This window comes from Tetrao urogallus, assembly GCF_951394365.1.
Source record: "Tetrao urogallus genome assembly, chromosome: Z".
NCBI classification, from domain to species: Eukaryota; Metazoa; Chordata; class Aves; order Galliformes; family Phasianidae; genus Tetrao; species Tetrao urogallus.
In genome coordinates, this window is record NC_136816.1 from 24,177,783 (window position 1) to 24,195,573 (window position 17,791).

General features: G+C 40.0%; 1 protein-coding gene across 1 annotated transcript in view; it reads right to left on the reverse strand.

Moving 5' to 3' along the window:
* ADAMTS19 (ADAM metallopeptidase with thrombospondin type 1 motif 19) overlaps positions 1 to 17,791 on the reverse strand; it is a gene marked incomplete at both ends in the record, with an annotated part of 158,118 nt that overhangs the window by 73,537 nt on the left and 66,790 nt on the right. The gene's annotated exons all lie outside the window — the stretch shown is intronic.

The window sequence follows — 17,791 nt, forward strand, 5'->3', positions numbered from 1 at the left end:
AAATAATCAGATGCCGAAGAACTAGTAAAATTCATGCACACTTAAAGTTTATATATTTATTTATTGTACTAACATTTAAGTTTTCAAGAAGTAGAAGTCTAAAACAGTATTTTGAATATATGTTCTATTTCTAAAAACTACAGTCTATAATTTTAAAAGCTTGATCAACATGAAGCTTAATTTGTGTAATACGTAATGGTCATTTTTCTCAGGCCATAAATACATTTAGTGGGAACTCACTGTCATTTTCATTGCTTGAAGTTTCAGGGAAAAGAATCAAAATCCTGTTTCAAGTGTTTGGCCTGCTTCTTGGGAACATCCTTGTGATGGAATGGTGCCTTCATGATTAACGTGTTGCTGGGTGTTTGTACATAAACGTCAAGCTTGAAATGTTTGACAGTGTTTGAAATTTAGTCATAATTAGTATTCTAAGTTAATAAAATGAAAGTCATTTTTTTTATAATCCAAGCAATTAAATTAATCAGTATTTAAACACTGCCCTTCATCCACAATGTGAAATTCGAGTAGTGCCTCCAACACAAATCTTGCAGTGGTGTTCCCAGTTGAGCTGACTAGAGGTTTTTGGACAAAGTGCTCCTATGGCAAAAGTGCTGTTGAGGTTTGGCCAAAACAATCACAAATTAGCTTTGAATGCAGCAGAATAGTTCAGCTTTTACTATATCTTTCCAAAGAAAGTAGAAAAAATGAAATAGGGGTAAAAGAAATTTCGTCTGCAAAAAATAGCAAAACATGATCAAAGGAAAAAAAAAAAAAAAAAGTTCTTCCAGCAATGTCTCATGCTAAGTATAGATATCATTTCTATTATATCTACTGAAAGTAATGGAAGTAGTAACACTAATTTGTAATGCAGTATTTTGAGTGCTGTGCTCCAGCATCTGAAACAAAAACAAGAGATAATTCCAAGACCATCTTGTGCCTCATAGCCACACAATTATGTTTTCTTTCAAGTTTTAATTAGCAAGCAGAAAAAGAACTGTTTTTAATGTTACAGCAAACAGAAAAAGAACTGTTTTTAATGTTACAACTCTAAGTAGTAGAGATGATAACATCTGAAGAAGCATACAGCAGGGCTCTAACTTCAGCCAACACCAATTAAAACAAAATTGTAAAATTATTATCCTTAAACAAAATCCAGTACTTGATATTAAATAGTTGTGACCATTCTTGTTACTGCAGTGCATCCTGTTGAGAAACACATTTCTCACTGACAATAGTTATACTCAGCGGGATAAAACTTATTTGTTGGAATATGAGAGCTATTCCAAAAGTATTGCCTCCTATTTGATAATGTTGGCCCACAACATCAGAGTTGGGTGATGGTGGTATGGCAGTAGAGGCTGAACTTTCTCACTAATATCCCATTACATTTTGATGCTATGTGACAGATGACAGCAGAGGGACACTGACAGCTTTGCATCTGACATGAAAGTCTGGATAAAGCAAAGGTCACTGAATTCCTCCATGTGGAAAAAATGGCACCCACTGACATTCATCGACATTTGATGAACATTTATGGAGAACAAACAGTGAGTGTGAAAGCAGTGATGTGCTGGGTGGTGCATTTCAGCAGTGATGACAGCTACAGTGGTTCACTTCCTTCTGTGCAGAATTTACTAGCACGGAATGCAGGCTTTTGTTATCACTGGTGAAAACTCAGATCTAATAGTAGTGACTACTTGAATATTTTTTTTGTGGCTAAGAATTTGCTCTATTAATCAGTGTTATTGTGCTCTTTGTATCTGTTGTAATTTCCATTACAATAAATACAAGGCATTGCTTTCAGAGCACCTTATATATATGTGAAGAGAATTCCCAAATAAAAATCTGCTTGATGCTCACCAGTTTCTTACAGGGAAAAGAAGTCCCCTACTGTTTTTTTGGGCTCCTAAGAGGGACAGTCCAAGAACATTACCTGTATCTTCCCATACAACAACGTGTACTCTCACTTGCTATCCAGTGCCTTGCCTGTCCTAAAAGCAGAATTTATTCTCAAAGAACAATATACATTGCAATATTTTTTCTGCAGAAGCAGTAGTATGTTCTAATAAGCATTTTCAACAAAAATATATGACCAAGACAGTTTGCATGTATGACAATCTTTGAAAGAAACTGATTACACTCGATCCTTTTAGATGCAATGTATGAAATAGAAGACCTGCATTTCATTTAGTTTGAATTAGATTTTAGATCCTAGAAATTTCCAAAAACATCAAGTGCAAGGCGTGTTTTATGACTTTGCCCTTCTAAGAGACATCAGCTTTATACACAAAAGCCACATCAAACAGCAGCTACTAGATGTAAATCAGTGAAATAGTAACTGTGAACTGGTTTCATGTCTTGTTGCTGGTTAACAATTGCAAGCGCAGAAAGAAAGAAACTGACTTCAGCAAGTAGCTGATCTTGTTTATTTGTCTCTAGGTAAAAGAAAGAATTTCTTCTTTAAATATATGAATGTTCACTGTAGCTTCCTGTGGCTTATTAACACAGCTGGAAATGCTCCAAGGTTAAATACACAAGGAAAAAAAAAAAAAAAGAAGAAGAAATAAAGAACAATTGCTTCTTTGTCAAGATTAAACTACTCCCAGTGAACTCCAAGGCTCAAAGGACAGCACAGTTTCAAGTTAAAACATTCAATATTCAAAAAGCATTGGCTAAAAAGCCAACATCATCTCACTCACAATTTAAGGAAAGAAACTGTTGTCTACCCATTAAGAAAGCTGTGCTCTGCAGTAGAAAAAAGTACTGCCTGGAGACACACCACATATAAAATATCAAAGTTACCTCAGTGTAAGTAATTCTGTATTTATTTTTCATGCTAATTCAGAATATACAGAATCTATTAAGAAAATAAGCTTTGCAGTTGTGCCCTAGAAGAATTATATAAGTGACTGTGTTTTCTTCTCAAATGTGTAAAGATGTGAATAAAACAAATGTTGCTTCAAAGAACTGCCACACAAATCACATTACTAAGTATCTAAACAAATTCATCGATTCATGTACTCATTCATGGATTGCTGTCTGTAGCAGAAATTCATTACCTATAAAAAAGCCTACTGTTAGTGTTACCCAAAGGAATGAAAGTACCGTAGTAAAAAAAAATAATAATCATTTTAAGAAATAAGCAGACAAATACAAACATTGCTCTTTCTTACAGCAGTCATACAACATGCAAACATGACTTATTTATGTCCACATTTGTAGTGATGCATTTTTAAAGGGAAGATAATTATTACTATTTCCAGCTGTAAAGTGATTCAGTGAATTTAGTATACTAAAAGTCTAAATGTTTCATGTTTCTTATTTATATATCCTTCATTCTAAACTTCCTTGGTTTCACAACACATTCAAGTTGCTTGTTTCTTGCCATTGGATACATGCTCCTTTCAAGTCCCGTTTCTCGTAATTACTCAAAATAAAACTGATCTTAAATTCTGTTGAAAGAGAAAGATATCCTTCCATGTACTACCAGTTAACTCCATTGATATCACCTGTACATACTCTCGTGCTACTTTACAGCTCTTCTGTTTTGGAAACTGTAATTTCCTGCCCATCATTTTTTTTTTTCCCTCCAAATTTTAAGTCATTAACAATTCATTAAAAATATAGAACAAAGCTCACATAAAAAATTCTCTGTATTAAGGAAAGAACGATAGGGAATCATCCCTTCATCCTTTCTTTTACCGATTGAGTTCAAATTCTACCTGAATTTCCAGTCTATATAGATTCAAAATTTTATAAAATACAAATACATACATTGTTTCCAACCCTCGAAAATACAAGCTGAAAGGACTGAAAAAGGCATATATTTGAATAGAACAATATATTTTTAAAAAGTTGTATTTCAATTTGAAAGCCTTTTATACAGAATGAGTATGTAGTATTCTGAGGAATTTAGAGATAGTATGTTCCTTGCCATGATAACTATCAACCAATGAAAGCTGTCATATTTGACCAAGATGAAATGCAGCTAAATCGAATAGACTCCTTGTATCTTCTTCATTGTCACCTTGGTAAAATACCATAGATAACAATTACGATTGAATACACACTAAATATATTTACAAGCAATTGAATCATAGCCACTCAGGTTGGAAAAGACCTTAAAAATCATCAAGTCCAATCACAACCCAACCATACTACCCTACCTAACAACACTCTCCTAAATCATGTCCCTGAGCACCACATCCAAACAGTTTTTGAACACATCCAGGGATGGTGACTCAACCATCTCCCTGGAGAGCCTATTCCAGTGCTTAATAACCCTCTCTGTAAGAAGGTTTTCCTGATATCCAACCTAAACTTACCCTGGCAAAACTTGAGGCCATTTCCCCTTGTCGTGTCACCTGTCACCAGTGAGAAGAGACCAACCCTGCTCTCGCTGCAATCACCTTTCAGGTACTGGAAGAGAACAAGAAGGTCTGCTCTCAGACTCCGTTTCTCCAGACTGAACAGCCCCAATTCCTCCAGTGTCTTCTCATAGGGCATATTCTCCAAACCCTTCACAAGCCTTGTAGCCCTTCTTTGGACCTGCTCCAGCAGCTCAATGTCCTTTCTCTATTGAGGTGCCCCAAACTGAACACAGTACTCAAGGTGAGGCCTCACCAATGCCGAGTACAGGGGCAGGATGACTTCCCTAGTCCTGCTCACCACACCACTCCTGATAACACCAGGATGCCATTGACCTTCTTGGCCACGTAGGCACACTGCTGGCTCATATTCAGCTGACTGTCCATCAGTACACCAAGGTCCCTTTCTGTCAGGCAGCTTTCCAGCCACTCCTCCCCAAGCCTGTAGGGTTGCCTGCGATTGCTGTGACCAAAATGCAGGACCCAACACTCAGCCCTGTTGAAACTCATACAGTTAACACTGGACCATCAATCCAGTCTATCCAGGTCCCTCTGTAGTGTCTTTTGTATCCCCTGGCAGATCAGCACTCCCTCCCAACTTGGCGTTGTCTACAAACTTACTGAGGGTGCATTCAATCCCCTCACCAAGATCATTAATAAGGATGCTAAATAGAAGTGGCCCAAGTACCAAGCCTTGGGGGACACCACTCATGATTGGTCGCCCACTGGATTTAAATCCACTGACCATAATTCCTTGGGCCCAGCCATCCAGCTGGTGTTTCACCCAGCAGAGCATACACCCATCCAAACTGTGGGCAGCCAGCTTCTCCACAAGAATGTTGTGGAGGACAGCGTCAAAGGCTTTACTGAAGTCCATTTGGACTACATCGACAGTCTTACCTTCATCCACTAAGCAGGTCACTTTGTCATAGAACAAGATCAGGTTTGTCAAACAAACCATTTTTACCATTTGTAAACCCATGCTGACTGGGCCTGATCCCCTTGTTGATCTTTAATTGATCAATGATGGCTCCCAAGATTATCCATTCCATAACCTTCCTGGGCACTGAGGTGTGACTGATACTACTGCAGCTACAAGGATCATCTTTCCAGCCCTTTCTGAAGATGGGCATCATATTTGCCAGTCTCCAGTCTTCTGGGACATCCCCAGCTAGCCAGGACTGCTGACGAATGATGGAGAGTGGCTTGGCAACCACACCCAGCAACTCCCTCAGCACTCTAGGGTGCAATCCATCTGGCCCCATGGGCCTGTGAGCATCCAGCTTTCAGAGCAGGTCCAAAACTATCTCATCATGGATCACGCATGGCCTATTCTGTTTCCCATCCCTATCTACCAGTGCAGGGGGCTTTGTGCCCAGGGAGTAATAATTCTTACTATTAAAAACTGAGGGAAAGAAGGCATTAAGTACCTCAGCCTTATGCTGATCCTTAGTTCACCAAGTTGCCCTCGGCATTCAAAAAGGGATGGAGATTCTTCCTAGCCTTCCTCCTGCTGCTGATGTATTTATAGAAATATTTATTGTTGTTCTTGAATTTAGTGGCCAAGTTCAGTTCTAGCTGGGCTTTAGCTTTTCTAATTTTCTCCCTGCACAGCTTCACTATGTACCGTACTATGTCAGTAGTGAACAGAAAATATGAATAACTCTTAGCCCTTCTGAAAGTGCCATGGAGCAATACACTGCACAGGGCAAGACTTTAGTTTGAATTATCAACAATGCGCAAATCTAGTAAACCTCTGCAATACATAGATAATGTCATGCTTTAATTACATTTGGCTTTTGATTCAAACACAAACATTTCTCATTTGAACTGGAAAATCAATTGGACTGTAAATATAAATAACAGCATTTATCTGGACTTGATACTCCTAAAAAATGTTTTTGTTTTTGTTTTTGTTTTTTGCAGGTCAGATGCTTTTCTTAAGAAAAAAATTTCCACAGAGTTGACACTTAAAAATATTAATTAGCTCTCAACAGAGACACAAATATTGAAACTTGCAGGAAAAAAAGAGTGCTGTCATTCATCAGTGCCCTTAAGCAGCCCTTAAACATGGCAGCAATCACACCAACTCATTCAACAGGCAGGAATCTCAAATGCAAACAGAGAAGTCTATAAATCCATTCTTTTTACAGTGAGAGACAGTGATGATAACTATATCTATACACTTGTGTGTGTGTGCATGTGCATGTATATTTATACTGATGCAAGATATTAGAAGAAACAACAGCATCAAAGCAAATCAACTTCTGCTGCATTTTGTGCAAATATAACTTAAGTTTTAATCACCTGTTTTGTTTGTTCATAACTTAGGCAAACCTTAGAAAAAGCAATATTTCCAGAAAAATACTGTCAATACCTATCAGATATGTGATTTCATGCTTCACAGTAGTCCACAAAGCCTACTTAAACAAACTTCTGCACAGCCTGTGGAAAGTATATGCCTAACAGGTATAAGTAAATTCTAATGCATACAGTTTTAAGACCTTAGATATTGAATCTTCTTAACAGTCCATACATGTTTAACATGTCATTATATAGATGGCAGAACTGCTGGAACTTACTTGTTATCTTCTAAAATGCAAACACAAAGAAAACATAAGATAACTACTAATTCTTAAGATGAGTAGCTAACCCACTGCCATTCTTCAAAGGTCTTATTGAAATAAAATTGTGCTCAACAGCGGTCAATAGCAAATACTTATGGAGGTAATACATAAACAAGACAAGTAAGTTAGCTTTCCAAATTCCCAGCTCTCCCAGGCCACTCCCAGCCTTTGAAGATACATCCTATAGGGACTCCTTAAGCTAATGGCTGCGTGCAATGTTCTCTTTAACAGCCTGCAAAGCAGCCAGCAAAGCACTTACTCTCTGAACTTGGTTGTTCCCTCTTAATCTGTGTTAGAGTTTTGGTCCAAAACATGCCACAGCAAGCAGCTCCAGTATATAATTACATATTATATTTTTCTCTTTATAAATACTTCATTGGACATATTCTATCTCAAATGCAGCGGACTATTATTTCTTTTTCTAAGACATCTGTGCCTTCATAGATCTCTGCCAGGTTTCTCAACGACAAACTGAGAAGTTTTAGGATATTTAGCCTTTCTGCAAGTGGATGCAAACAACATCTTTTTTTTTTTTTTTTTTTTTTTTTTTTTTTTTTTTTTGTCCCATAGTCCTCTGCAAAGCTTACCTACTCCTGTTTTACTACATTCTTTGTGATAGAAGAGGAACACAGATTTAAAAAGGAACAACATTATGTTTTCCTAAGGTTCTCTATTCTTTCTTACTCAGTTCTATCAGTCATCCTACACAACTGCATAGTGAGCTGACATTTCCTAAGAGACAATTCTCTGATCCCTTTCCTGAGTTGTACTAAAGTTCTCATGTACAGTCCAGACAGCTTATTTAGAGAAATCCATGGACCACCAGGAACTCACACTCATGACCCCACTAACAGGATGCTATGACAGGTGCAAAAAATCAGGCAAGGAAGGCAGATAATCAGCATGATTGTGCAAGCATCTCCTCATGGAACTGAAAAGCAAGAAAGAAGTTCACAAGCAGTGGAAGAAGGAACACACGCCTTGGAAATAATACACGAATTCTGCCTGGGGTTGCAGGAATGGGATTAGGAAAGCCATTGCATGGCCAGAACTGAAACTTCCACAGGTATGCTGGATGAAAAAAGAGAATCAAAGAAAATGAAATCCTGAGCAAGATAAGTCAGGTGATCTATTAATGACTGACATGAAAAAAAAACCTGAGGTATTCAGCAACTCTTCCGCTTCAGTTTTCACTGAAGTCTTCACAAATCTCTGCTATTCCTAAAGACCAAGACAGGGCCAAACTGAATGAAATACAATCCACTGTAGGAGACTCATAGAATCACAGAATGGCTTAGATTGGAAGGAACCACAAATTTCATTCAGTTCTAACACCTGTGCATGGGAAGGGTAGCTACACACTGGATCAGGTTACCCGTGTCCCCATCTAGCCTAGCTTTGAATACCTACAGTGATGGGGAATCCACAGATTCTCCAGGGTCCCTACGCCAGTGCCTCACAACCCTCTGAGTAAAGTGTTTCTTTCTAACATCTAATCTAAATTCCCCCTTTTTTATTTTAAGCCATTCCCCTCCTGCTATCACTATATGCCATGTCAAAAGCCCTCCCTTCTGCTTATAAGCTTTTCTCAAGTACTGAAGGGTCACAGTGAGGTCTCCCTAAAGCCTTCCATTCTCCAAGCTAAACAAGCTCAACTCCTTCAGTGTGTCAGAAGAGACATTCCAAAGAGAGCACACCCCCTGTGATAAATGAGAAAGGAGAACTGGCTATAGCAGACACAGAGAAAAATGAGCTACTCAATGAGTTCTTTGCCTCAAACTTCATTACCAGTCAGCATTCTCATTTTTCTCACATCCCTGAAACTCAGAGCCCTGAACCTCCATGTAGAAACCAGGAAAGCAAAATCCCCCTCACTGTAAGAACAGATCAAGTCCAAGACTGCATCATGAGACTAAATGGGTAAAAGTATATAGGACTGGATGATATGCATCTCAGGGTCCTGAAAGAACTGGCTCATGCAGTTGCCAAGCCATTCTCCACCATATCTGAAAAGTCATGGCTGTCAAGCAAAGTCCCCAGTGACTAGAAAATGGGAAACATCACTCCCATTTTCAAGAAAAAGGAAGAGTCAGAGAACTAAAGGCTATTGAGACCCACATCTGTGCCTGGGAAGATCATGGAATAGATTCTCGTAGAAAAACATTCTGGGGCACGTGAGGGATGAGTGGGTGATCTGAGACAGTCTGATACAATCATCACAGCTTCACAAAGGGCGGATCAAGTCTGATCAATCTGATGGTCTTCTACGATGGAGTGATATCAGCGGACAAAAGGAGGACAACTGGTGTGATTTACCTGACTTTTCCAAGGTTTTCAACATGGTCTTGCACTACAATCTCTAAATTGGATAAATACGGGTTCAAAAGGTCGACTATTCAGTAGATAAGGAATTTGTTGGGAAGTCTACAGCCAGAAGGTTATAGTAAACAGCTTTATGTCAAGGTGGAGGCCATTGAGGAGTGGTGCTCCGAGCAGTCTGTCCTGAGATCAGTACTTTTTAATGAGATCAGTACTTTTTAATGTCAGTAACACAGATGATGGGATTGCATACACTCTTAGCAAGTTTGCCGATGACTCTGAGTTTCACAATTGATGCAATGGAAGGAAGGGATCCCGTTCAGAGGGGCCTTGACAAACCTAATGAGGTTCAAAAAGTCTGAGTGAAAGATGTTGTACATATATTAGGACAATCCCAGGCATGAGTAAAGTCTGGGAGAAGAACTCTGTGAAAACAGCCCAGCAGAGAAGTATTTAGGAGTCCTGGTAGAGGAAAAATTTGATGAGCCAGCAGTGCTTGCAGCCCAGAAGGCCAGTGATATCCTGGGCTGCACCAAAAAAAGAGTGGGCAGCAGGATGAGAAGGATGACTGTCCCTCTCTCTTCTGCCCTTGTGAGGCCAATCTGGAATACTGAGTCCAGGTCTGGGGTCCCCAACACAGGGAAGATGTGGCTTGTCAAGAGTGTCCAGAGGAGGACCACCAAGATGATCATAGGAGCAGTTCTCCTATGAGTACAGAATGAGAGAACTTGGCTTGCTCAGTCTGGAGAAGGTCCTGAGGAGATCTCATTATGGCCTTCCTGTATTTAAAGGGAGTTTACAAAAGGGAAGGAAACCAACTTTTTACATGACTAGATACAGATAAAACAAGGGAGAATGGTTTTACAGAGATTTAGATTAGATGTTGGGGGAACTTTTTCATTGAAAGAATGGTGAGGTGCTGGAACAGGCTGACCAGAGAAGTTGTAGATACCTCATTCCTGAAGGCATTCAAGGCCAGACTTAACAGAGCCCCAGGCAGCCTGATCTAATGCTTGATGAAGCTGTTGGCAATCGCACCCAAGGCAGGGGGTTTGGAAATAGATTGTCTTTGAGATCACTTCCAATTGAAGCCATTCTATGATTCTTTCCTCATAAGAGATTTTCCAACCTTCATCATCTTCATGGCCTTTCTCTGGTCCTTCTTCTAGCTTTCCTCTTCCCATCTCTGCACATCCAGATGGCATACTTGTATTCTTCCCTGGCTACACATCCCTGCTACCTCTCACTATACTTTTCTTTCTTAGGCTGACCAGTAGATCCTTGCTCAGCCATACCAGTTTTCTGCCTCCAATATTTGATTTTTTATCCTGGGGAATTGAGAGCTCTCATGCTACCAGAAAGATGTCCTTAAAGTGCTGCCAGGACTATTTTGTTCCTCTGTTTCTTAGGATTGTTTCCCAGGAGAACTCAACCAGTAATTCCTTAGACAAGCCAAAGTTTGGTCTTCTGAAGTTCTGGGTACCAACTGTGCTCTTTGCCAGGCCCATATTCATGGTCATGAACTCAACCAGGGCTTGGACACTACAGCCCAGACTGTCTCCAATCTTAAATTCCTTAATGATCTCCTCTTCAGACTGGTGAGCACCAGTAATGCTTCATCTCTTGTTGATTTGTCTAACAGTCAGACCAGGAATTTATCCTCAGCAGATTCCAAGATTCTCCTAGATTGTTTGCAGCCTACTATGTTGCTTTCCAGCTGATATACAGGTGGTTGAAATTTCCATCACGATGAGAACCTGTGGCCTCTTGAAGCAAAAATACTTCATAAACAGTCCTCCTCTCCTTGATAAAGTGGCCAGTGGTAGACCTTGACCACCACGTCTATTACTGATCTAATTTTAAACCTCAAGCTCTCCAACTGGTCATGGTTGTTTCTCAGAAGGAACTCTTCACAATCTACCCACTTCTTAACATACAAGAAAACTACTTCACCCCCTTTGCCCTGCCTTCTAAAAAGCTTGTCACCCTCAATCATAGTATTTCCATCATGTGATTCATCCCACCATGTTCCCATGATAGCAATTCTAACTGCATCATCTCCTTCTGCTTATTTCCCATGCTGTATGCATTGGTGTAGAGACACTTCACCTGGACTATCAACCACAGTTTCTTCATAGAGGAGCCCTCCCAGATTCTTCTGGGATGAATCTGGTGTTTTTTCCCGCTGCTTCCTAAAGTGACAATGTGCTCTTCTGTGTCACCGAGCAGTACATCCAGTTCCCTCATGAAATCTAGTTTAATGCTTTGGCTATCAGCCCAGAGAGCATGCTGCCCAGGACACTCTTGCTCCTCCTGTCTCTTAAAGCTGTGTTCAAGATCATAGTACCCAAAACACTGAGCATGACATTACCTACACATGCGTTCATTTAAGTGATTTGTTCTCCTGCCTAGGTACCAGCCTCCAACCTGGAGGCTGGAGGAAAAAACTGCCTGCACTCCTGATTCATTCAACATCTTCTCTAGCGACTTGAAGTCTTTTTTAATATTTTGTATTTTCTTTGTTGCAGCCTCCTGTGACCAAGCTTGAAAGATCAGAAGTGGAAAGTAGATTTTTAGCTTTATCACATCTGGTAGCCTCTTCTTGATGTCCTTAGTTTGGCATTCAGCAGGCAGCAAACCACTCTAGATAGATTATCTAGTTGGCAAATAGGTGCCACAGTGCCCTCAGCACAAAGTCCTCAATTACAAAGACCCTTTGTCTTTTTTTGGCAACCCTGGATCTGACACAAGTCCTTCATTGGATCATCTGAACATGGTTGTCTCTTCCTGGTTTTGTACCCTTATCCACATCCTCTTCTCTTTCTATCTGAAGAGCTTTGTATCTCTTTGTTGGAGGGACCAACAGGGACCTAACTTTGTTAGAGGGACCTCAGGAGCAAGGAGGAAGCTCCTCCTTCTGCTCTTAGCAGAGATGAGGGTCCATTCATCCACATCCCGAATGTTTTTGCTGTCTTCTCAAGGTTGGAAGCTTGCTTAACTTTTTCCTCTTGAAATCTGAGGAATCTGAATATATAGGAGTCCACAGGAATTGATGATGTGCATCCCAGGGTATTGATGGAGGTTGAAACTACAAAACCACTTTCCACTACATTTGAGAAGTCATGGCAGTAATGTCAAGTCTCTAATGACTGAAAAAAAAAAAAGAGGAAAAAAAAAAAAAAAAGGGTATCATAGGTATTTTTTACCCTTTTAAGAAGAGTAGAAATTAAGACCCTGGAGACTATAGCTCTACTTCAGCCCCCAGCAAGATCATGAAGCAAATCCTGCTAGAAGCCATGTTCAAACATATGGAGGCCAACTGAGTGATTAGAGACAGACAACACAGCTTTGCCAAGGGCAAATCATGCCAAATCCATCTGATGGCCTGCAATGATAGGGATTACATTAGGGAATAAGAGAAGGAAACAACAATTCTCTGCAAACCTTTTTACACAATGTCCCTTAATATTCTTGTGTCTGAACTGAAAAGATATGGATTCAGCAGATGTTCTACAAAGTTGGATAAGAAATCTGTTGGATAGCTACATCCAAAGATTTATAGTGAATGGCCCAATGTTCAAAAGGAAACCAACCATAAGAGGCATCTATTAAGGCTCTGCATGAGAGCCAGTATTATTCAGGACCTTCATTAATTATATAGATGATGGACCAGAATTCAAGTTTTAGACAGCAAGCTGAGTGTCCAATGTTTTTGATTCACCCAGAGAGACCTGGACAGGCTGAAAATACAGGCCCAAGTGAACCTCATGAAGTACAACAAGCACAAGTGAAAGGTACTCCACATCAGTCAGAGTATCTCCAATATCAATACAAACCAGACATCAGTTTGATTTAGAGCAGCACTGCAGAGAAGGATTTGAGGACACTGGTAAAATAAATAAGCCAACAGTATGCTCTTGCAACCCAGAAAGCAAATTGTATCCTGTGCTGCATAAAAAGATTTACCAGCAGGTTAAAGGTAGTGACTGTCTCACTCTCTTACATCTTCATGAGATCCTACTAGGAGATCTTACCACAGCTTTTCAGTATTTAAAAGGATCTTACATGATCCTTACATCTTACAGGATATACAATGAAAAACTGTTTACCAAAGGCTGTAATGAGAGGACTAGGGATAATGGCTTCAAATTGAAAGACACTAGATTTAGATTAGATCTACGTATTTTTTACAGCAGTGGTGGCTAGGCACCAGTGCAGGTTGCCCAAAAAGGCTGTGGATGCTCCATCCTTAGAAGCGTTCAAGTAAAATGGACGAGGATTTGGGCAGCCTGATCTAGGCTAGGGAACAAGCTGGCTGGATTGATTACCAGAGCTTTGAACTAGATTTGATGGAGTAAGGGAGAGGAGTTCGTTGTGACAGGGAAGGGCATGGTAATGCTGCCTTTTTAGTAAACTGTGGGGAAAAGCCTCTCAGTTGTCCAACTGAATCCTCTGAGGATTCCTCAGAGAAGATAATACTGCCAGTAACCCAGCTTAAACCTTCTTTCATTCCTCTAGAGATACCTGCACCCTCTGCTTCTCTAAAGTGGCTGTATACCAATGCATACAGCATGGGAAATAAACAGGAAGAATTAGAGATTTATGTGCAGTCAGAGGGCCATGATCTCACTGTGATAACAGAGACATGATGGAACAACTCATATGGCTGGAATGCTGTCACAGATGGCTATATCCTCTTTAGGAAAGACAGGTTGGTAAGGCAAGGTGGTGGAACTTCTCTTTATGTGGGAGAGCAAGTAGAATGTTCCACTTGGAGGGGAATGATGAACAAGCGGAGAGCTTTTGGCTAAGAATTAAGGGGTGAAATAACATAGATGAAACTTCTGTGGGTGTGTACTACAGGCCAGCTGATCAGGAAAAGGAAGTGGTTGTTTTTATTAACAAGGAAGGACAGGTCAGGGATGTGATGGCTGGGGGAAGCTTGGGATGTAGATCATAAGATGGTAGAATTCAAGATCTTGTGTGGAAGAAGTAAAGCAGTAACTAGAATTACTGCCCTGGACTTCAGGAGAGTCAACTTTTTCGAAGACCTCTTTGGATGTATCCCATGAGCTAGAGTGTTAGAAAGTAAGGTGGCCCATGAGAGCTGGTTGGTGCTTAAACATCACTTATTCTAATCTCAAGATAGGTGCATCCATAAGAGTCAAAAATTGGGAAATGGTGGCAAGAGGCCTGCATGGATGAGTAAGGAACTCATGGATAAACTAAAAGGAAAGAAAAATGTCCATGAAATGTGGAGAAAGGGCCTCTCCACCCAGGGAGAATATAGGAACGTTGTCAGAACATACAGGGATGCAATAAGGAAGGCTAAGGCACACGTGGAGTTAAACCTTGCAAAGGAGGTAAAGGATAACAAGATAAGGTTTTCAAAGTATGTCAACAGCAAAAGGAAGACTAAGGAAACTGTGTGTCCCCTACTAAATAAGGTGGGAGCCTTGGTAACATGGGACTCCAAGAAGGCAAAGATTCTATATAATTTTTCTTCAGCACTTAATGCTAAGACTAGCCCTCAGAAATCCCAGACCCTGAAATTAACAGAGTCTGAGTAAAGGAAGACTGAATGACTTTCCATTGGTCAAGGAGGAGCTGGTTAGAGAGCACATAGCCAAAATCAACACACACAAATCTACAGGCCCTGATGGTATGCACCCACATGTGCTGAGAGAACTGGCAGAGGTGATTAATGAACCATACTCTGTCATCTTTGAAAGGTCCTGGCAAATGGGAGAGATGCCTGAAAACAGGAGGATAACCAATGCCACTCCAGTCTTCAAAAAGGCAAGAGGGAAGATCTATGAAACTACAAACCAGCCTCATCTCCATCCCTGGAAAGGTGATGGAACAACTTCTGGTTGTCACCTCCAAATAACTGGAATAGAAAAAAGGTAAAAGGAATAGTTAACACGGATTCACCAAGGGGAAATTATGCCTGACCAACCTAATAGCCTTCTGTGATGTCATCACAGGCTGGGTAGATGTAGGGAAAGCAGTGAATGTTGTGTATCTTGACTTCAGCAAGGCATTTGACACTGTCTCCCACTGCGTTCTTGTTATTAAGCTTAGCAAATGTGGGATAGATGAGCAGACAATGAACTGGATTGAGAACTGGCTGACTGGCAGAGCTCAGAGGGCTGTCATCAGAGGCACAGAATCTGGTTGGAGTAGTTACACCTCCAGAACCAGGGGGCAGCACTGGGTCTGGTCTTGTTCAACAACTTCATCCATGATCTGGATGAAGGGATAGAGTCAACCCAGGTTTGCTGATGATACAAAGCTGTGCTGCCATTCAATGAGACCTGGACAAACTGGAGAGCTGGGCAAGCAGGAACATGATGAAGTTTAAGAAGATCAAGTGTAGAGTGTTGCACCTGGGGAGTAACAACTGCATGCATCAGTACAGGTTAGGGGATGACCTGCTGGAGAGCAGCTTTGCAGAGAAGGACCTGGGGGTCCCAGTGGACAAGAGGTTGGCCATGAGCCAGAGGTGTGCCCTTGTGGCCAAGAAGGCCAGCTGTATCCTGGGGTTCATTAAAAAGGGCGTAGCTGGCAGATTGAGGGAAGTTATCCTTCCTCTCTATTCTGTCCTCGTGAGACCACATTTAGACTACTGTGTCCAGGTCTGGGATCCCTAGTTCAAAAGGACAGATATCTCCTAGAAGGAGTCCAGCAGAGGGCCACAAAGATGATGAAGGGCCTGGAACATATCCCATGTGAGGATAGGCTGAGTAACCTAGGTCTGTTCAGCCTGGAGAAAAGAAGAACTGAGGGGGGATTTGATAAATGTTTATAAATATCTAAAGAGAGGTGGGAGGCAAATGGGTGAGGCCAGGCTCTTTTTGGTGATGTGCAGCAATAGGAAAAGGAGTAATGGCCTAAAACTTGAACAAAAGATGTTCTGTACTAGCATGTGGAAGAACATCTTTATGGTAAGGGTGACAAAGCGCTGGAATAGGTTTCACAGAGTGGTTGTGGAGTCTCCTTCCATGGAGATATTCAAGAACCATCTGCATGCCTACCTGTGCGACCTATAGTGGGGTACCATGTTTCATAGGGGGTTTGGACTTAATTTCTTGAAGTCCCTTCCGACTCCTGCAATTCTGTGATTCTGTAAGGTCCCTCCTCCTGGTACAACCCCCTCCTGGCAGGGGCTTATACTAATTGATCTGTAAAGATCCATTCCAACCCAAACTATTCTATGATTCTAAGATTTTCACATGTATATGTAAAGTCCTTAGTTTTTTCTTACTAAGCTTTACTTTTTAGTAGCAATATTTGACTTAGTTTGCTCTTCCTCTGCTATTTAAGTGTCATAACAAACTTCTACAGTTCTTTCAGTCAGCTTTATATTGGAGTATCTAGATAGAACGATTCAAATTATCCAAAGAGATTTTCAATCCATACTATTCAAAAAATCTTATGACACCAGGCAGTCTCAAACTCCAGGATGTCTCCTTCTAATATCAAAGCTAACAAATAATTCCCATTTTACCTTTTAACCAAGATACAAGCAAAAAAATTTTTTAAATAGTTAAAGGAAAATTTCAGAACATCAGGACATTTTACCATAGTCACTGAGTGCAGATGGCATACTTTTAAAAACTGATTTTCTTTTTTTCTCAAAGATAACACTGAAATAGAAGATTTCCACATAGATACAAGTGTAAACAGAGAAGAAAAATAATCAAAACAAAACTGCAGTAAGAGAAAAGGAATGAAAAGGAAAAGCGTAGAATAAAAAAGAGACACTCAGCTTTCCCTCCTTCACATTTGACTGCATTTTTGTACCTGTACACCAGAAATAGAAAACTTGGTTGCATTTTGTATTACTTAAATCAAAGTTGAACAGGTCCTAAGCCATTCTGTTTAGAGCAAACTGGGAGAAATCTCTTAATATGGATTAATGCCTTTCATATCCTCTAACTATTAGCACAAAAAAAAAAATGAATGAAATGCTTACTTAATTCAACCTTCTAAGACTGAATTAGTTTGATTCATTATCCAAACTTCCTCATAGCATGATTTCAATCAACAGTTTTTCCATAGGTTTGTTTCACACGGCATAGAAAATTACTAATATTGTTGATTACATTTAAAGGCTTAAATTTTGAATAGGAGAAGAAAAGTCTGTTTTTAAGACATACACAAAAAATACTTCAAATGTTTTTAAATTACAAAGGTAAATTATAAGAGTACCTCATGAAAGCTTCATGGAACTCTGTCGTACACAATTAAATAATATTTGACTTTGAAAGGAGACAACTTCTTTGGCAACAAAACTGAATGGAGCTTTCCAAAGTAAATCAGAATCTTGTTAATTATAAAGCCAGGTTGCAAACTGAACACCAGTGGTTTCAGAACAGTTCTCACAGAATATTTTCATAAATAAATGTATCTTCAGGATATGCTGTTCACAGATCATAGAATCATAACATCACAGAATAGCTCTGAGTTGTAAGG